The 21874-nt window shown below is 41.2% G+C and overlaps 1 protein-coding gene and 1 pseudogene across 2 annotated transcripts in view; both read left to right on the top strand.

Moving 5' to 3' along the window:
• BCL2 (BCL2 apoptosis regulator) overlaps positions 1–21874 on the top strand; it is a 182649-nt gene that overhangs the window by 67030 nt on the left and 93745 nt on the right. The gene's annotated exons all lie outside the window — the stretch shown is intronic.
• On the top strand, positions 14183–20916 carry LOC115859197 (proteasome activator complex subunit 1 pseudogene; annotated as a pseudogene).

The raw sequence follows: 21874 nt of genomic DNA, 5'->3' as shown, positions 1-21874 counted from the left end.
TGGTAACTGTTGTCTATGCATTCATGTAAAGAAAAACAGATCTGAAATAGCAGATGCTAGGAAGCTATTTATTTTGCCTATTCTGCTTCCTTCTTAATTTCTACCTGCTGTACCTCTTTTCTTCTAGAACTAGATCTGATAGATTTCCTAAGCAGAACTTCTCTGTGCCGGACCTACACAGAAGTGACCCGTTCAAATTTACTTGGATATGGGAGGAAGTAAACACTACTTTATTTAAAAAATCAATTTATTTATTTGGCTGCACTGGGTCTTAGTTTCAGCACGCAGGATCTTTGACCTTCGTTGCAGCATGCGAACTCTTAGTTGCGGCATGCATGGAGGATCTAGTTCCCTGACCAGGGATCGAACCCAGTCCCCCTGCATTGGGAGTGCAGAGCCTTAGCCACTGGACCACCAGGGAAGTCCCTAAATACTACTTTTTTTTTTTTTTAAGTCTTTTTTTTTTTTTAACTTTTATTTACTTATTTTGGTTGTGCCTGGCCTCCGTTGCGGCAGGCGGGCTCCTTAGTTGCTGCTTATGGGCTCCTTAGTTGCGGCATGTGGTATAGGCGCTTTCCCACTAAGACATGACTTGTGCATAAAGTGAATAAATAAAGCGTGTTTGGAATGTTAATGAAGCGATAGAGTAGGTGTTGGCAATTTGCTTGTAAGTAAATTTTCTGTCGATAAACTATGACACGAATGATCAAGATTTAACAAATTCTGTTTCCTTGTAAATTTTTGCTTCTTATATCTAATAATCTTAGTGAATGAAGATCTCATGGATGACTTTTTAGAGATATAAGAAAAACTAGCATTTTTCATATTTGAAGGATAAAAGATTGGTAGAGGCATAAATTCACTCTTGTAACTCATTTTTGTCTTTTGAAAAAATCTCCAGGTGGTAAACCTAATGAGTGCACCATCTAACACTGACTAAAAAATGTATCTTGACATTCAAGTATAAAATACCCTCCTTAGTCATTCTTTTTCTTAAGGTTACACAGTCATGGTTGACTTTTATGTACTAAAATTAAAAATTTCCCCTTCTACCAATATGGAAACTCCACGTTATCCATAAGCTGAGTTGCACACTAATTATTATGAAGAGCAATATAAATCCTCCCAGGCCAGTATTTTGTCTAATTTGATTTTTCATGGATTTGTGACTATTATTATTTGTTGTCAGTTTATTGTTGTCAGTTTTACTACTTGGACTTATGGACCACATGTAGCTTCAGAAGCTTCCCCATAGACACTACTTCCACTAGTAAGTGGAAAAATCACTTATTAGTGTTCAAAATACCTCAAAAATGCAAATAAAAAGTTTTTGAATTTTTAAATTTAGATTCCTGAGAAATGAATGTGAGAAAGTACACTCATATTTATCAGTTGATTATATCTGAAAGTCTTCTTTCTTCATTAGAACTATAAGAGTTTTGAAGAGTGTATGTTTTTGATATAAAATGAAAATATGTCACCACCACCATCATCATCGTAGTAACTGGGCTTGTGCCCATCGTAGATTTCATGAACTATAACCAAACAGTTAATGAGAGAAGCCAGTAACTTCTAACGTTAAGTGGTCGTGCAAAACTTTGCAAATATATTATGTGTGATAGTCAATACTAGCAGAATGTAGTTCTCATTACTTGATTCAGTTGGTTCAGTTTTCATTAATTAAAAAAATTTTCACTTCGTTAACAGTGAATTCAGAAATTCACTCTCTCCTTCACATTCACAAGTGATGGAGTCTTTTGATGAAACAAAGGCTTGCTGTGTGTTCTTTCTTCCTTGCAGCACTGGCCATAGTCTCTGCCACTAATTTCAGATATGCAAATTCCTGGTTTTGTATGTAATTCCACATGCTTTTCTTGAGGGCCTCTTTGTGGAGGGAGTGTAATACACTAGCAGGAGGATGTGTTTTGGAGTCAGACTGTTCTTGGCTCCAACCCTGGCACAGTTTCTTGCTTACTGTTTGGCCTTGAACTGCCTCGTCTTTCAAATACCTGACCCAGGAGTTGTTGAAACTTTTGAGACAGGACCTGTTTAAGAGTTAAGTGGGAGGATGCCGGTGGAAGGGTATGGCATTCGGAGGGTTCTCTAAGACTTCCCTGCTTCCCTCTCCTTCTCTCCCCCAGTGGGGACCTGCTGCTGTGAGCCCTGACTGCAGTGTACCTAGACGGCAGAGCACAGGTGCCTGAAACCACCCTTGCCTTTAGAGAGCCAAACTGTGTTGTACCGTGACATCTTTGGCCGGTCCCTTCACCGTAGGGGCCTTGGTTAACAGCTCTGTTAAATTCAGGGGTTGACCTTTACTCTGTGATTCTTTTCTAAGAGCACTTCCAGATCTGACCTTCTGTGAGTCGATGATATTATGAAGCAATAGGTTAAAGAAGAGGAAACTCACAAGAGGGTGTTAAATGGGCAGGATCGACCACAATAACGTATCGCGAAGGAAGAGTCAATTAGACTTAAGGACAGATGAGTTGTGATTAGACATGAATCAGAAATTGCTCTGAAGTCGAATTCCCCAGTACGTCCTCTACAAAACACTAGTCCCTCAAGACGGTGACATGTATGAATTGAGAAAAGCTTTCGGAAAATCACATGGGAAATGCTGCTCAAATGCTTTCTGACTCTGAAATGGGGGAATATAGTCTGAAGCTTTTCCAAAATGTATTTCATCATAAAATCAAAATTATTTTGCACCCAGGTAACCTCTTGCTGGACTAGTATTTCATGGGAGGTATTTTGCAAAATGCTGCTCTATGGTTTTAAACCAGGAATGTGGAAGAACACAGGTACCATTGACTCAACCTGCTGAGCTGAGTATACACTGAGTGTTGACCAACTGCAAGGCCCCGTGGAGGCCAGAGATGAGTAAGATCCCGTCACTGCAGCAAGTCTGGTGACTGGGCTTCAAGTGTGGCATTGGTGGCATGGCTGCTGCAGGAATGGCCTGAAAGACAGTATCCCAGCAGGTTGCTGATGCAGAATCAGTTGAGGCAGCATCCTGAGGGTGAGGAGTCCTGGTTTATGCCTTGTGTGTATTTTTCTCTTTCTCTAAAGCTCTTATAATGGTATTTTTTATTCTGTTCACATTAGAGAAATTCCAAAGGGAAAATGAACGTTCGGTGCCCAACTGGAGTCAAACCAGTTGGAAGTTCATTCAGGAGATTTTACAAAATTGACTCTGAGCTTCTTTGAGGACAGTCATCCCTCGGGGGGATTGGTTTCAGGACCCCTCCACGGAACCAAAATCAGAGGATGTTCAAGTCCCTTATATAAAATGGCCTAGTGTTTGTATATAACCTACCACATCCTCCTAAACACTTAAAATCCTCTCTAAATTACTTATAATACCTAATACAGTGTGAAGGCTGTGTAAACAGTTGCCAGCCTACGGCAGATTCATGTTTTGCTTTTTGGAACTCTCTGGATCTTTCTTTCGGAATATTTTCCACGTGCAGTTGGCGGAATCTCGGATGTGGAACGCGCAGACACAGAGGCCACCGGTGCCCGGTTGTTTCACCATCTCATTGACACTCGGCTCTCACGTCAAAATATAATCCAAGGAGAGGAGCCTGTAAGAACAAACAACGCACGTAGGCAACCGATTCCTTTACGCGAGGCGTGGTCCTTAAGTGTCGGTTGAACCTGATGGCATCACCTGCCTGTGCCTTTCTAATGGATGAAATGCGAACTAGGGCCTCGTAGCAGATTTTACTGAGATGAGCCTTTCAGCCTCTCACAGTCAGATCTGTGGACTGTTTCACCGCTGGATTGTTCCGCCGGTCAGGCCTTAGGAAACATCTTGGCAGGTTGTGCCGTTATTTTGCTCATGTTGTGAGTAGCGTTTCTCTTGACCTTTTGTTATTTACTGAAACAGTCCGGCCTGTCTTCTTTTAAGAGAAGCGTGAAATGAAGGGGAGTCAGCACAGGCTGACTTTGGTATCAGAAGACGGACTTCAGGCTGCTTTGGCTTCAAGGAGACTTTTCAAGTGAAGGGGTCATTGGCCTCCTTGTTTCTTATCCCCACGATTTTGAAGGGTCTTTTGGGGGGAGTTTTTTTCCTCACTGAAGCAGATGTATGTAAAGTTACTCATTTATTTTAAAGATTTCACCACCTCTAAAAACACAACCCTCTAAGAGTTTTCTTCTGACATCTTGGGCATGGTGGGTGTCCATAGCCTCTCCTGCTTTGAACAGGAATGTGACATGTTTCAGGGGAGGACAACTCTGGACTCACTCCTGACCTCTCCCGACTCTTGTGTCTCACGTGTTTCTCAGTATCTCACAGGGCTTCTTTCTCCCTTCTTTCTGCCCACATGTGCTCTCCACACCTGTCTCATTGGTACTTTTCTGCCCTGCCCCTGGAAGAGGACTCCCCATTCACTTCAGGTATAGGAAGTACCAAGATCCCATTACATCACTGAAGACGAGAAAATGTGTGTGTGTGTGTGTGTGTGTGTGTGTGTGTGTGTGTGTGTTCAGATACACGTTTGTTCCTATCTTCCCATCTATTTACCAACTACTGGTCTCTTTCAGCCTCAGAGAGAAAATTCGACAGGAAATCATGTCTTTTCGTTGGGATCCCCATGGCTCTTGAAACTCAGCTGCTCACTTTAAAAACATCAGTCACATTTTTGTCATGTTTATTCTCTTAGCCAAACAGAATGACCCTGACATCCATAAATCAGCCTGAATGATTTCTGTGTCATTTTATAATGACCTGTGGGTTTGAGAATGGCCACAGTCTAAGAATGGGCCTTTGCTTTGGAGATGTTTCATTCACCCTTCAGTCATTCAGTCAACAAATACCCACTGTACTTTCCTTGGTGTTGGGATTCACCGGTGGACAGAAGCCACAGGCTTCTTATGGAGCTCATGTGTGAAGGCAGAGATACAGATAATACATAAGTAAACCAGAAAGTTAGGAGCAGGTAGACATCAAGAGTAACGCCAGGTAACGCCAGGTAGGGAGAGTAACGCCAGGTAGGGAGAGGTGGACTGGTTTAGATGGGAGCGTCCCTGGAGATGTTGTTGGACCCCAGCCCTGTAAGTTGAGGAGGAGCCATAAACGTCCTGGGGGAAACTTCTGGAGACAGAAGGAAGAACAAAATCTTGGCCCGGTTCCACCCCTCTCCCCTCCCTCCCTGTTCCTTATCCGGTGACCTCAAGTGTATGTTTGCCGCTTGAGGCTACGACCTGATTGCTCTTTAAACCCCTGTGTCATTGGGAATACCCAGGAAACAACAGAAGGACGCTGTCTTATTGGAATCCTGGTCGTAATACACAACCTGCTGGATCCAGTATGAAGCTTTCAGAAACCTAGTTACCCCTCCCCACGCCCCCAGCTCTCTTATTCAGACAGGCTGCAGATCAGAAGCTAGGTTGACTTCGTTTCTTTTCTGTTGTGGTTATTGTTGAAGTATAGTTGATTTACAGTGTTGTGTTAGTTTCAGGTGTACAGCACAGTGATTCAGCTATACATACATATATACATATATATCATATATACATATATATCATATATGTGTATTCTCTTTCAGATTCTTTCCCCTTATAGGTTATTACAAAATATCGAGTATAGTTCTCTGTGCTATACAGTAGGCTTCTTAGAGAAAAGTTGTAGGAAATCCTTTAAAATCCTCTGACTAGAAAAAGAAGCAGCCTAGAACTTCAAAAACAATTAGGCGAAGTTGCGCAAGCTACTGCCAGACAAACACGAACTTTCTCATCATGGCACTTTTTAAACTTTTTATTGTGCAGTAAATATAGACGCAAGAAGTTGCAAAAATATCACAGAGAGGTCCCATGTACCCTTCACCTTGCTTCCCCCAGTGGTAACATCTTGCATAACCATGGCATAGAGTATAATGTTTATAGTATATACATTAGCAACACCAGGAAATTGACATTAGTATAATCTCCAGGCCTTGTTCGGATCTCGCCAGTTTTTACATGTGCTCGTTTGTGTGTGTGCTTGTATGGGTACTTTACCCCGTGTCCAGATTCCTGTAGCTGCTACCACTGCCATCAGGATACAGAGCTATTCCATCACCTCTAAGAAACTCCCTTTGTCTCATGGCACTTTCGTGTATGAGAAACAGCAGAGGGTATCCTGCTTCTCGTCTGGATCATATTCTGGATGAATCCGCAGTGAGAGAGGTTGGATATATCTCTGAAATCTATCGCTCGGTTTGGCTGCCGTGGAATCTGCATAATTGACTTACCAATGGGGATCCTTGGTCTGACTTGTAGGAAGAGCATGTATAAGCCCAGAACAAAAAACCACAGGTTTGAATAAATAACCCCAACCTTAGCAAGGGAGCCCGTGAGTTGATTTAAAAGGCTAAGACCAGTCATGTGACCTCAATAGTTTACTTCTAAGAATAAAACCCTTTTTGATGCCACGTAACTTTGGGGACTTAAGCTATAGGGGACTTCTAGTAAAATATTTCTTGAAGATGGCCGAGTAAGGAAACACACCGCTCGTGGGTATACAGGTTACCTCATGAGTGGATGTATTCCTTCTAGAAAAGAGAAGAAATTGTAGAAAGATGCCCCTTTGTATGTGGAGGGAAGAAAACTTTAGGACGTGCAGCTAACGAGAACTTGAGGTGCAGGCCGAAAGGGAAACAGCTATAAACAGATTGAGGGAGAGACAACGGATTTAAGGGAAAACATCTGCCTGCATCTGACATCCAAAAGCTGCATCTGTGGCCTAGGATCAATCTTGTAATGCTTAAAAAAGGAATGCGAGGGGGCCCGAAGCGGGCTCTGGAAGTTTCTTTTTTTTCCTCGAGATTTTCTGTTTGCTTTGCCCAGAATGCTGCCAGGGTCTGATCTGATGAAATAACTCATATGGTCCTGTTTCATGATGCTGCAGTAGCATTCCTTGGAAGCTAACTTTAGAATGATAGATTTAAAGGACATTTTACCTGGATTGTTCTAGACACACTAACCAGAGGAGCCCATTTCCTTTGCTAAACAAAACCTCTGGAACTCTCCAGATGGACTTTTAAAGATTTCGTATTTCAAGTCGAATTTTTCAGTATTAAAGAAGCTGGAGACCAGAAGTAAGGAGCAGATAAGTTCTTGTGAAGCTTCAGAAGAGATGAAGAGCATCTGTGTCGATGCTAGACTGAACTTCAAATTTGTCAGATAAGTCCCTGACCTAAGTATTACTTTTTTTCCATTGAGTCACTTGTTTGTATCCTGTAGGCACAGCCCAAGAGGCTGGTTTAAAGGGAATAGAGACACAGATGTTGAGAACAAAAGTATGGACACCAAGGGGGGAAGGTGATGGGGGGAGGGGTGGTGGTGGGATGAATTGGGAGATTGGGATTGACGTGTATACACTAATATGTATAAAATAGATAACTAATGAGAACCTACTGTGTTAAAAAAAGAAATAAAATTCAAAAAAAAAAAAATTCAAAAAAAAAAAAAATGAACAAAGGGAATAGAGATCAAGTGTTCCCTGTAAGTAGGCCCGTTCTCGGTTTCCCTGAGAGGAAGCCAAAGAGGATTGTGAGTAAAGGGTCCCACTCTCCACTCTCACACGTCACCTTTCCTCCTCACCCAGTCTGCACAGCAGGACGCCGATACGTTTATACTTCACGTTCCAAGATTTTTCCCTTGAGGGACGTCAGGGACCTGATCCCCACTACCGGAAGATTGTCATAACTAAGATGGAGGAGGTTGCCCTCCGTTATTGTCAACAACCTTTTGGAAATTTCGCAGTAGCTACCTTTCCACTCCCCGCTCAGGGTCTACTCCACGTGTTCCCTCTTTTTAACTCTTGTCTTTATTTTATTTTTATTTTTATTTGGCGGTACGCGGGCCTCTCACTGTTGTGGCCTCTCCCGTTGCGGAGCACAGGCTCCGGACGCGCAGGCCCAGCGGCCATGGCTCACGGGCCCAGCCGCTCCGTGGCATGTAGGATCCTCCCGGACCGGGGCACGAACCCGTGTCCCCTGCATCGGCAGGCGGACTCTCAACCACTGTGCCACCAGGGAAGCCCTCTTGTCTTTAGTTTTATGCATATTACTCCCAGCCAAGATCGCAATGGGCTTTGCACGTGCCACTGCCACATATGTTGTCAACAATTTGGAATTGTATCAAATAGAAATTAAGTTTGTATAAATGATATCATTTCACGCACGCGATGCTGTTCGCTAGAGCTCCGTTCTGAATGACGATGACAGTGGCCTCAGTGTTTGGCAGCGGCGGGTGGGGGTGGGGATGTTGCAGTTAGAGTGACTGATAACAGGCCTGGTGGCTCTGGAGTGTTGCAGACAAGCAGTAAGTGATGATCACCAGCTCTTTGTGCTCAGAATCTGTGGCATATTCATTTTCCACTCTCCAACGCAAGCACTTGCAGAAATAAATCGGGCCAGAAACAAGAGTATCCCCTGTTTCCCAGCTTTCTCCTCTATAACGTGGATGTCCTAGCCCTGTGTTGAAAGTTAGGGCAAGTTACAGTAACATCAGAGCATTTGCCTCAAGTCACGTAGATGACTTGAACTTGGTAGGTGGTAGATTTGAACTCAATATTTTGACCCCCGCCATGGTACCTTCCATTTGCAAGTCAGAGGGTCTGATTTTCTTAAGGCACAGAGTCTTTCTACTTGTGTGGTCTGGGTGTTGAGGAGACGCTTGGCATAAGGGAAAGGCTCCAATTTCATTTTTCTTTCTTTCAAGAAATCTCTAGAAGGGTACGTGACACCCTGGCGATGACTGGTGCAGTCTGGAGATCCCCACCTGAGAGCAGCCCGTCTCACGGGTTGTCAGCTGGGGGTGCTCATTGCTATGTTGTTTGCTGTGCGTTTCCTCATCCCTCGAAAAGCGCTAGTTGAATTTTTCCAAACCAAGCAATTGACCTTAGCACTTAGCATCCTTTGAGTTTACACCATAATTCAAATCCAAATCCTTTTTAAAAACACCCTATTGGGACTTACCTGGCGGTCCACTGGTGAGGACTCCGTGCTTCCACTTCAGGGGGCGTGGGTTCGATCCCTGGTTGGGGAACTAAGATCCCTCATGCTGTGCGGCCAAATAAATAAATAAATAGATTGCAGATTAAAAAACAAAACAAAACTGTATCACACACAGAAGGTGGGCTGATAGTGAGGCAAAGAGTAATGACGGGCAGGGCACTCTCAAATCAGGCCGGGTGACAAGCTGGACATCTTGTTTCCATCAAATTCTCGTAGCTGCCCCCTACTACTCTGTGTGTTTGCCGGGCTTTTCAGATTCTGTTGTGCTCTTTGTAGCTGGATGTTTTCCAGAGGGTCATCAAGAGAAAGGCATATCCTCTGCATTAATAACCTTTGGAAGGATTTTAGCAGTAAAATCAGAGACCAGATGATGTGGAGAACAGGAATGGCGGTTTTGCTGGGTTGCGGCGGGGGGGGGGGGGGGGGAATTTATTCACCCTTCCAGGAAAGTGTCAAGTTCACCATGCCCCAGCACCAGACCCTTCACCCAGTAACTCTGAGATCTCATATCAAGTTTACTCAATACTCATGATGTAAATGGCAAAACTGCTCCCCTCATTTGGGGAATAAGAATTGTTCCTGTTAAAGGCGTACAATGTACAAAATAAGTGACTCCAAGCTCTTACTTGGAGTAACAGCTAATTTCTGTATGTGCTTTCCTATTTTTTTGCTTTTAATGAATTCATTAATGTGGAGTTCCAAAACAACTCTTGAATGTTTACATCTAATTATTGAAAAGTACAGGTGCCATATGAAACTGGCAAAGATAAGCACCATAGACGAGGACTCAGAAAACTATGTACTGTGGGCCAAATCTGGCTTGCCACTTGTTTTTGTAAATAAAGTTTTATTGGAATACAGCCATACTCATTTGCTTATAGATTATCTGTGGCTGTTTTCCTATTATAACAGCAGAGTTGAGTAGTTACAATAGAGACCAGATGCCTTTGCTCTCTGGTCCTTTACTGAAAGTTTTCCAACCCGTCAGAGACATCTCTATGATATTTATTTACTCACTCATTCATTTATTCATTTGTTCAGTGAACACCAACTTTGTTAAAGAAATGTGAGAAATGTAGAGATGAAGAAAGCAGGGGGAGGGTGGGTGGGGGAGGGATGGATTGGGAGTTTGGGATTAGCGGATGCAAACTAGTATATATAGGACAGATAAACAACAAGATCCTACTGTATAGCACAGGGAACTATATTCAATATCCTGTGATTAGCCGTAATGGAAAAGAATATGAAAAAGTATATATGTATGACTGAATCACTTTGCTAGGCAGCAGAAATTAACACAACATTGTAAATCAACTATATTTGATGAAAATAGATTAAAAACAAAAAAACCTAATACGCGTTGAACAGCGGTGGGGAGAACAGGCATTTCTTGTCTCTTTCCCAATCTCATATGAAATGGAACTGAACGATGCTCTTCATCAGATTCAAGGTGTTCTCTCCTAGTCCTGTTTGGCTAAGAGATTTTATAATAATGGGTGTTAGATTTTATAATTTTTTTGCATCTCTTGAAATAACCATATAATTTTTCTTTCATTCTGTTAAATGGTAAATTAGAATGATTTTTAAATGAGTCACTTGTTTTAAATTAATCTTGCACTTCTGGAATACAAAAACTTTTGAGGAATTAAAAAAGAAGAAAGAAAAGAAAGCAGTCCCTAATGTCCAAGAGCTTACCATGTAACGGAGACGAGTCGTGGGCCCAAATTGCCACCTCTGGCAACATGTATGCGAGACGAGAAAGAACTAAATTGCTGTGTAGTTCAGAGGTGGCGGAGGCCCTGGACAAAGGGAAGGAATTGGGATCAGAAAAAGGATATCGCTTTCATAACTGTGGCTCCCATGACTTCCCAGTGGAAACTTCATGAGGAATAAGAGTCATTTCCTTCATGGAATTTTATAAATTGTAGTATCCAAAGGGTGGAAATGATTTAGGATATTACTTAGCGTCCAGATTTCTTTATCTGGAAGCATATTTCCTCTGTAACTATGAGGATAATCGTATTTCTAGAAAATTTTTAAAGACTTGAAGGAAGGCTTCCTTCTTCAGAGTGGGAAGACAGAGGGAATTCCTTTTCTTTTTTACTTTACTGTTCCCTGAAGAAAGTAATATTAAATGGTATGGGTCTGAAGGGAGGGATCTTGGCAGGAAACCCCTCAAATATCAGATGGATTCAAAACAAGGTGCAACTGTAGACCCCCAGCCATCAATAAGCGTGACTCAGTGACTCTCAGAAGGCCACAGCCAATAAGTGTGAAGGGAGCTTCGGGTGAAGGTCTGGGTCAAATGCCACCTCACCCGGGAAGATTCCACGCGGGAAGCCTTCCCGAATCCTTCAGTTGGGGTTAATGTCTGCCTCTTCATTTGTGACCTGCTTGAGGGCAGGGTTCCCTTTCTGACTTCTGTATCACCAATAGCACCCACTCCACTATTTCTGTTTCCCAAGGATCTATTGAGTTAGCGCGAGTTGGATGCCGACTGACACTATGTGTGCAAAATCTAGCTGGCCGATTTGGGTAAAGGACCCAGGAATTGCCGGTTTATCTAAAAATGAAGCGAGTGATAATCTTTCCATTCTGCTGCCATCAGAGGATCCAAAATGTTGGCTAAATTCTGGCCACCCGTTCTCTATATTCATAACAATAACGCTGCCCCCGAGCGAGTGCAGCTTATCTAGGTCAGAACACAACCCTGGGACGTTTCCCCCACTGAAATCATAATATTTTGACTGATAAAGTGGATAAAGCTTTCGGTGAGGAAGCTACTGAAAGAAAAATGATACTGGAGCCCAACAGGTAATTTTAACCTTAGGAAGCACCAAAGCCGAAATATTTCCTGTTTCCTCCTTCTGAGTCACAGGGCCCCTGAAGTTTACTCGCCACCCTGACAGCATCCCCTGGGGCTCTGGCCTCCCGTCACCAAGGAGCCCAAATCAGCCTTCCATGTCCTCGAGGGTTTCCTCAGTGCCCGGCTTTCACAGTAGCCTGGGTTCCAGTTGACAGGGGTGTCCCCAGCTAAGGACTAGAAGAGGGAGACGCGTTCTGGAAGCTCATCTTGCTTGTCCCTTCCTCTCCCTCAGCCCGAAGAGGAAAATGCAGCCTTGGTGTATGAAGAACACACTTTAAGGCATTTACTGGCAAATAGATAAAGTCACTGCAGACACATACGGGTGCTGTCTTCTATCAAAGCCGTCTGAAAAAACACTGACTCTACTGTCTCCTTCAAGCCCCGCGGTGTATTTATGAATGGGATTGCTTCCTCATTTGCTTTTCGTGTCAGTAGCTGGGAAGTCAGAAGGCATTACCTCTAAAATGGGGAAAGAACACTGTGAATCCATACATCTGCAGCCAGCTGTGGCAGGAACCAGCACACAGAATCACTTCACCATGTCCCTACGGGATTTTTTCCTGAGCTTCTGATTTTGTAACGATCACTTTCGAAGGCCTAGAAATGCTTAGGTGAGATGAAATTACTGATTCTCCTAAAGTTCTGTTTGCACTGGAGGCTTTCTGGACGGCCGCTGGTTCTGTCCTGTTTAAAGCATTCGGTGGCGTGAATCCACGGTTTCTGCCCACATCACCACATTCCTGGGATGCCTTTCACGGGCCTTCGAAAGATCATCTGACAGCCGCCTGTGAGGTCAATGAACTTTATACATAATTAAACCTTCGCAGTTAGGAGAATTAATTTTTTTTCTCCCTGAGAAACGGAGAAACAGGACATGTTGTGTTGCCTTCTGTTACTGAGTAAAAGTTCTGTGGAGTCATCAGGCTAGTTTCACATGATTTAATGCTGAACCGAATAAGAAAGTGGTTGCATCCTCTACTGGGCCTCACAGAACAGTCACCACCCACACTGTTTATTCAGACTCGGATCTTGGCCATTTGGGGTTTAAGCCAGAAGAAAGGGGGGGAAAATCTAACCCTGGAATGAACGCTTTTGAAACTCTGTATTCTTGATGAAATGCGGCCAAGGATTCTTTAAAAAATCTATTTAAAATCAATTACTGGGATCATATTTTCATTTACAGTGGATTGTTAGCAACAGCTAATTTTCTCCGTTTCCATCCAGCTTTGGAGTCTAGGCTGGAATTGGAATCATCGGTCTGTTTTGCCTGGGTATCTGATGCCACCACCCAACTATGTGTGGGTAACTGGGCAACTCTGACCTTTGACCAGCTCTCCATAAAATAACAAGGAAAGGTGTGAGGAGGAAGGAATTGAATGAAAACAAGCCTTAAGGGATTGTAGCAAGTGTGCTCCCCCGCGGGGGGGGGGGAAGGGGGAAGAAAATATACAGGAGGCATCTGTCATATGGAGAGGAAAGAGAAAGCATAGGGCAGGACTGGGTATGCCTGGGAAGATAGGCACCAGGACCATCTGGCAGGATTGCAAAAAAATCATCTCAGATATGTCAGATCGTCTCGGGTTTTTAAAGATCTCCAGAGGAGATGCTGGAACCTCCTTTGGTTACCCACCCTCCTCTTTGGCAATTTGTACTGTCAGGAAATTCTTTCTTGTTTCCAGCCTAAAATGTGCACGTGGTGCTGCTCCGGAGGCTAAGTTGTTGGTGGGGACCACCGCATCTCCCCACAGCATACGTGACTCCGAGGGTGGGATGGGGCATAGGAGTGGCTGCTTAGTTGAAGCCACAATCACTTTGACCTCCATGCCCATCGGTCCCCGGGGCTCAAGAATGGGGCTGGGGCTTGTGGCAGGAAGGAGTAGCGTTACTGAGACGTCCAGATACCAGGTACTGTTACCCAGCATTTTGTGTATGTCACCAGGAAGAGAGGACATTGTCATGACACATCCAGGAATGAGCCTCACAACCATGTGTAAATATTAATACGAACCTCCTCTTTTGAATTTTAAGACATCCAATTTTTAAGGAAAAACTCCTTCAGGGAGATAGACTGTAGAACTTCACTGGCCTCAAGATGGTAGCTCAGCTCCTCAGTTTTATAAATAAGAAGAGCTGAAAGCCAGAGACCATGAGGGACCAATTGCGGACCAGACTTCAGGTCTTATGCCCCCAGCCCAGCCATATCCTGCCCTTCAGAGGCTGGTGCTCTGGGGGCGAAGTGATGCTGGCACTGAGGTCACTTTTCTCACTTCCTCCAGCCCCTTCCTCCTCCTGGGCAGATGCACGGGGGATGGCCTCCACGAGTGAGTTACACATTCATTGAAAGGCTGTCAGATGACCTGGGCAGCCCGCCTCCTTCCCTTTTTTATCGAGTTATGCCATTGCCCTACCTCAGGCTGCGGTTTTTTACCAGAAGGGAAGAGGTCATCTTCCCCTTCATCCGCCCACCCTCATCTGCACTGAGTTCCAGTTCCCTGTGTGTATAGGTTACTGAATGAGTGGCGTGAGCATTGCAATCGGATGAGGAGGGCTGTGAGCCCGCAGACAATAAGCCCTGTGCCCACCGCTCCCAGCCCACCCTCACCTCTTCCTCTGTCAAGTGATCTTAAGAACACTTGCCCTACCTGCCTTAGGCACACCTAGGAACAAATGATCGTATCTATCGATATCTTTAAAGTATGAAAACACGGGGTTCTTATATGGTGAAATAGTTCAAGCAAACAGGAAATAGAGAGAATAAGATGTCAAGTGCTTGTGTGTGTACCATCTCTGTGTCATGTCTTTATGCCGTATTTGCTTCAGATCTTCTTACCTACCTTTAAAAAGAGAGAGAGAGAGAAAGCACTTTCCCAGTCCCATTCCCCTTTTCTGTGAAGCATCAGTTTAACTTTGATGTACATTATTACCATGCACGATTGCATCTTTTACACATATGTGTATCCATAGACATTTACATTTTTAAATGTTTTCAAACTTTATCTAAATGATATCATTGGCTTTGTGTTCTACATTACGTTGGTAAAAGTCATCTGTTGTAAAACATGTACCTCTGCTTCATCCATGCTGCATAGTATTCTACCAAAGGAAGGATGCTAAGGTTGTTTCTAACTTCTAAAATGTCTGTTTGAAGAATATTATAGCTGTTTCTAACTTTTTGGCATTACAGACAGTGCTACAACTGTACGTGTTCTTTGCCCACGTGTGGGAGACTTGAGCTTCTCTGGGAGATGTATCAGTAGATAGACAGATTATAGATACATACATACATTCACACACATACACATATATACACACACACACCCAATAGCAAAGTCATAAAGTTAGCACATCTTAAACTTCCCTACATGTTGCCAAATTGCTCTCCAAAGTGATGGTACCAGTTCACCACCACATGGTCTCTCAGTATGGGTCATCACCATATTTAAAATTATCTTATGCCCATCTGATGGCCGGGTAGGTTTTAGATGTGATTTCCTGATTACTAGCGAGGTTGAGTATATCTTTTCACTTGCTTACTGAAGTCGGGTTTCCTCCTTTATGAATTCTCTCTTCTTATCCTTTGCCCATTTTTCTGTTGGTGTGTTTGTTTCCTTACTGATTTATTGGAGTATATAATGTATTCTTGATACCAATCCCTTGTCTATTATAGGCATGGCATGTATCTTCTCTTGGTTTTGTAATTTTGTTTTGTTGATGATGTACTAAGAGTTTTTCATTTTTCATTTTGTTTTATTCTTATAACAAGTTTGTGAGCTAAATACTATCTCTATTCCTATTTTATAGATGAAGATAGCACCTTTTAGAGAGTTTAAGTAAATCGACTGAGGTCTCACAGCCCCAGTGGTGGGGCTGGAACAAGTCCAAATCTAATTCCAGAGTGCTCTTGAAGACATAAGCACTGTGACTATCCCCATTTTACAGATGAGCACACTGAGGCCCAGAGAGGTTCAGTGATTTGCTCAGTGTCACACAGTGTAGTAGTGTTAGAACCAAGACTATTCTTCAGGTCTCCAGATTGCTAGCACAACTGTATACCTAGATAGAAAGATGGGGGAAATGGGCACATGGATACCACATCCACACATCCTTTTAAAATGTAACTTTAAAAAATGACGAGCTATTTGAAATGCAAAAGAAAAAAGTCACAGAGAATAATGTATCAACCAGTAGTCGCCTTCTACTCACATTTAATAAATGTTGACATTTAGCCACATTTTTAAAAGTTTGGTTTTTTTTGCAGAAAATGTTACAGTTAAAGCCTCTTTTCTAACCCACCCTGATCCCATTCCCCTACAGCTTTCCTAGAGGTAGCCAGTCTTCCAGAGTTGTGCTGTTACATACATGTTGTTGCATTTGGCTCCCGGCTATGTGTCATGAACAATAATTAGTATTATTTTGTGAGTTTAAAACATTTACCGTAGTGTTCTTACTCAGTAATTCATCTTTCTCCAACTTGCCTTATCACTCAAAGTTATGTTTTTAGGATTTATCCTAATTAATGGATGTAGAGCAAGTTTCCTTACCTGCTATATTAATTCCTTTTAATGAATATATCATAATATATCCATTCTCTAATTGATGGAAGTTTAGATTGTTTCCACCTTTTCATTTTACAGACAGAGCTGTTGTGTACTTCTTTGGGCTTGTTTCCATGTGGACATGTGAGCGTCTCAAAGGTATAGATGCAGACATGGATTTCTGAGTCTTAGGGTACAAACATCATCTACTTTGGTAGATGTTGCTGAATTGCTCTCAGTTTACACTCCAGAACCGTGTATGAGAGTTCCTGTTGCTCTGCATCTTCTCCAGCTCTTGGCATTATCAGGCTTTTACATTTTGCTAATCTGATAGATTGAAAGGTATCTTATTGTGGTATTTATTCATACTTCTCTGATTTCTAGTGATTTATGCTTTTCTTTATCATGATTGTTGGTCATTTGGGTTTCTTTTTCTATGTATTGCCAGTTTATAGATTTTGCTCATTTTTTGTAGTGGGTTATTTGTTTTTTTTTCCTTACAGTTACCAAATGTTCACTATATATCCTGGATGCTTAAAAAAAACAAAAACAAAAACAAAACTACTGTCTCCATTTCTTGCCTTTAACCTTTGTTTTCTGGTGTCTTTTGTCACATAAGTTTTAAAATCAAATTGGTCAACATTTTATTCTTTTTTTGCTTCATGGTTTGTGCTATTGTGTCATTGCCTAGTCTGCGATTATAAAAATAGTGTCTGTATTTTTTCCTAAATATTTTAAAGTTAACTGTAATTCTCTTGGAATTCATTTTTGGATATAGCATGAGTTAGAGATCTATTTTTTTTCCCTGTAAATAACCAATTGTCCCAGGACCATTTAATAACTAGTTCAGTCATTTCCCACAGTTTTATAATGTCACATCCCAAGTTCCTGTACGCAGAGGGACTCTCTCTATTACGCTGGTCTAGTAATCTATATCTGCACCAATTCTATTGTATCTTAATAATAAGGCTTTAATAAATGTCTTGATATCTGGTAGGACAAGTGTCCATCTTACACTTTTTCAATATTGTCTTGGCTGTTTTTTGACCTTAATTCTTCCATATGAATTTTAAAACCAGCTAAAAATGTTCATGAAAAACCTTTCTGGGACTTTAATATGAATTACATTCAATTTATGTATTAACTTAGGAGGAACTGATGTTGATGTTGAATCTTCTCATCTCTGAGCATGAGATATATCGCTGTTTATTTACGTCTTAGGACTTTCAGTGAACTTTTATAGTTTGCTTTCATTTAGCTCTTGCACCTCTTTCTTTAGATTGAATCTAGGTTTGTCATAGTTTATTGCTATTGCTGATGGGATCTTTTAAAAATTACATTTTCTAATTGGTTGTTGCTGATAAGGACGCCATGGATATTTGTATATTAATCTTATCTCCGGCATTCTTACCAAACTCTCTTATGACTTGTAATTGTTTGTAGTTTCTCATGGATTCTCAATGTAGACAATCTTATGTGCACATAATTCTTCTTTTGTTTCTCTATTTCAAATCCTTATTTCTCTTACTCCTTTTCCTTTGTTTATTGTGGCAGCCAGATATCTCACACAATGATGAGTGGAGTGGTGATATTTGTCTAGTTCCTGACTTTAAAGGAAATAGGTTCCTAAGGTTTATCATAGAATTTTAGTAGAAACTGCTTAGTAAAAACTTCCTTATATTCTGGGTTGGCTAGGTATTTTATTGTACTTTTGAATTGTGAATGGGTACTAAATTTGATAAATGTCTTTTTCTGCATCTATTGTGATGATTAGTTTTTCCTTCTTAATCTGTCAGTGTGGTGAATTACAGTAAGACTTTCTAATGTTGAATCTTCCTTGAGCTTCTGGGATAAACCTTACTGGTCATCACAAACACACACACACACACACAACACACACACACACACACACACACACCCCATATATTTACCATGTGATAAATATGATACATGCAATCATGATATATATGATACCTGAGGTATATCATATCAAAAAACATATTTTAAAATAAATACACATTTGTACACACACTACACTGCTGGGTATGTTTGCTAATATATTTTTTTAAATTAATTAATTAATTTATTTTTGGCTGTGTTGGGTCTTTGTTTCTGTGCGAGGGCTTTCTCTAGTTGTGGCAAGCGGGGGCCACTCTTCATCGCGGTGCGCGGGCCTCTCACTGTCGTGGCCTCTCTTGTTACGGAGCACAGACTCCAGACGCGCAGGCTCAGTAGTTGTGGCTCACGGGCCTAGTTTTTCCGTGGCATGTGGGATCTTCCCAGACCAGGGCTCGAACCCATGTCCCCTGCATTAGCAGGCAGATTCTCAACGACTGCACCACCAGGGAAGCCCTGCTAATATTTTATTTAGGATTTTTGCATTGATGTTTTTAACTGAGATTGACCTATTGCTTTCCTTATTTGTACTCTACTTCTAAAATATAGCTTTAGACTGAACTTATAAAAATACATTCAGGAGCTTTTGTTCTTTTTCTGTTTTTTTGGTGTTAATTTTGGTAACATATTTTTCTAGGAGATTTTCCATTTCATCTGTTTTTAGTTTTACTGCTTTAAAGTAGAGAATCGAATTCTCATGCTTAGAAAAAAAATCTTTAGTTATGGCTCCGTTTCATGCCTAATAGTGTTTATTTGTGCCTTCTTGTGTTTCTCTTCCTCATTCTTGTGGAATATCTACCTATTTTATTAGTCTTTTTAAAGAATCCACATTTGTTTTGTCCCTATGTGTATTGTGTCTTTGTTTTTATTTTATTGATTTGTTATCATCTTTATTATTGCCTTCCTACTACTTTAGCTTTATCCATTTGTGGAAAAAGAATTTTCTCCTATTGTCTTTGAGTTTACTTTATTGCTTAATTTTTTATTTTCTTAATCTAAAATTTTTCTTGTTTTCTGATGTTGCATTTAATGCTAAACATTCCTTCTACTGATATCCAGGGTTTTAATTATTGTTCAGTTCCAAGTATTTTGTTACTTTAATTTTGATTTTATTTAATAATTTAACAGCATGTTTTTGAAATTTCAAGATGTACTGGAGTTTGGGGCCTGTGGTTTTGTTATGGATTTCAACTTTTATTGTATTTTGGTTGATGAGTGTGGTCTGAATGTTAGCACTTCTTTGAAATTTGTTGAGACTTGCTCTGTGGCGTAGAACCTGGTTAATTTTTGTAAACATTTATGTTTATTCTTTATTGTGTGGAGGGTTTCTTCATATCCATTCAGTGAAGTTAGTAATATGCATTATTTACATTTGTCCTCTTTTTTTAGTTTGGTCTATTGATTTCATAGAGATATGTGCTAAAATCTCTCACTATAATTTTGAATTTGTTACCTTCATAGAATTAAATCAGTTTTGCTGTATATATTTGACATGGTGTGATTAGGTATATGGAAGGATTGCTCGTGAATGTATCTTTTTATTAGTAAGCCGTGATCTTCTTTATCCCCCCAAATGCTTTTGGCTATTTTAAAGTCTATTTTTATCCTATTGAGTCATTCAATTAAAATAAATATTTATTGAGCATTTATTATTTGTAGGAACACTTATTATTTGAATACATTTTTTCATGTTTATCCTTCCTGTGACTTGTTTTAGCCTACTCTCTTATAAACAGCTGGAGTTTTACAAAATTCAGTCTGAGGATTTCTGCCTTTTAATGGATTAGTTTAAGCCATTTACATTTATTATGATAAGTCATATATTTGGAATTCATGAGGAATTCGAATGTTTTCCATCTGCCGTGCTTCTTCTTTACTTATTTTTTCTTCCTATCCTGTCTTCTGTTAGATTACTTGAGTTTTCCTGTTGATTTTGCTTCCTCTTCCCTATGCCCACTCCTTGCTCCTTGTGTGGCACTAGGCTCCCCAGCCATAGCCACGCCCAGGGCCCAACCCCAGGTGGTTATGTTTCACAAAGACCAGGGCAAAAGACAGAACCTACCTAGGAGCTATTTCCCCAGGAAGATTTCTGAGTCAGATGAATTTTTGAAGGAAACAGCTCTCAAGAAGCCAACCTGAGCTATCTGAAGGCTCTGTTGGACATCTTGGTGCCTATCCAGTCCAGAAGACGGAGAAGGAGGAATGGAAGAAACAGCAGGAGAAGGAGGATAGGGATGAAAAGACAAAAGGGGAAGATGAAGGCAAAGGTCCTCCCAGTGGCCCAGTGAATGGCAAGGAGAGGCTTGAAGTCCTCCTGCAAGGGCCTGAAGCTGGGGACCACGGATGTCACTGAGCAGTCCACAGGGTCACCACCTGGTTGCAGCTGCAGATACCTCAGACTGAAGATGGGAAAAGTTTTGAAGAAGGTGTCCGAGCTGATGAACACCCTTCACACCAAGCTGGAAGGCTTCCACAGTGAAGTAGAGTACCAGGACCCCACTGATGATCAGTGGAGACCCACAGAGCTTGTGCTGTGTTATATGATGTCATCCTGAAGAACTTCAAGAAGCTCAGGAAGCCCAGGGGAGAATCAAAGGAAATGATGTATTGAGACTCTCCTCTCATTCTGTGATGGGCCCAGTAGAGACCTCCCTGCCTCTTACTGGAGACTCCACACCTCCCCTACCTTTCTCCTGTTGAAGTTTCTCCTTCATCTTGCCTCCCAAGCACAAAAATATAGTCATACTGTTAAGACAATGATGACTGTTTCCCTCTTGATTTGTAACGTATATGTTTTGTTCTGCATCTCAGCTGTTACCCTTAAACCTTAAAAATTATATCTGTGTTCACAGAGTCTAAAATTAAAGTGTTATCTGTATCTCTTTGCTTCCCAGACAATGTAATACAGATTACTTAGAACACTTTAACCCAGCTTTTCTCTCTCTCTCATATTCTGTTATGACACCGTCAGCTATTTTATTATCATCTATCATTTTGTTTCTGTTTTGTCCACATACAATTATTTTTTTACAAATCTACTTTTTAAAATTTATCAAAATAGATGTCATTTTATTCACATTGTGGGTAAGACTATGAAATCCAGAACCAGACTGCCTTAATCTGAATCCCAATCTAATTATAAATCACTTAGAATGGTGCCTGGTACACAGTACAGAGTGAGCCCTCAATAAATGTTATTGATGTTGTTTCTTAGATTCCATTCCCCCTTTCTCAGTTCAAATTCCTTCTTACTGAAGTACATCTTTGAGTAGTTATTTCATGGATTTGGGGATATGAAACTATCTCTGTCAGTCTCTATCTGAAAATATCTTTAATTCACCCTTAGTCTTGAACAATAATTTTCTAGGTATAGAATTCTACAGAAATATTTTCCCTCAGCATTTGAAAATATTATTTCATTGTCTTCCGATATCTGTTATTGATGAGGTGCAGTCAGCGTCAGTCTGTCTTTTGTTTAGAAGTTTTTTTTTCTTTTTTAGTGAAAAAAAAAGATCTTTGTTTTTCTTTTTGTTCCTGTCTTTGATGATCTGCAGTTTCACCACAGTCCT

Source organism: Globicephala melas, chromosome 13 (genome assembly GCF_963455315.2).
Source record: "Globicephala melas chromosome 13, mGloMel1.2, whole genome shotgun sequence".
Classification (NCBI taxonomy): Eukaryota; Metazoa; Chordata; class Mammalia; order Artiodactyla; family Delphinidae; genus Globicephala; species Globicephala melas.
This window is presented reverse-complemented; position numbering and strand designations above follow the sequence as displayed.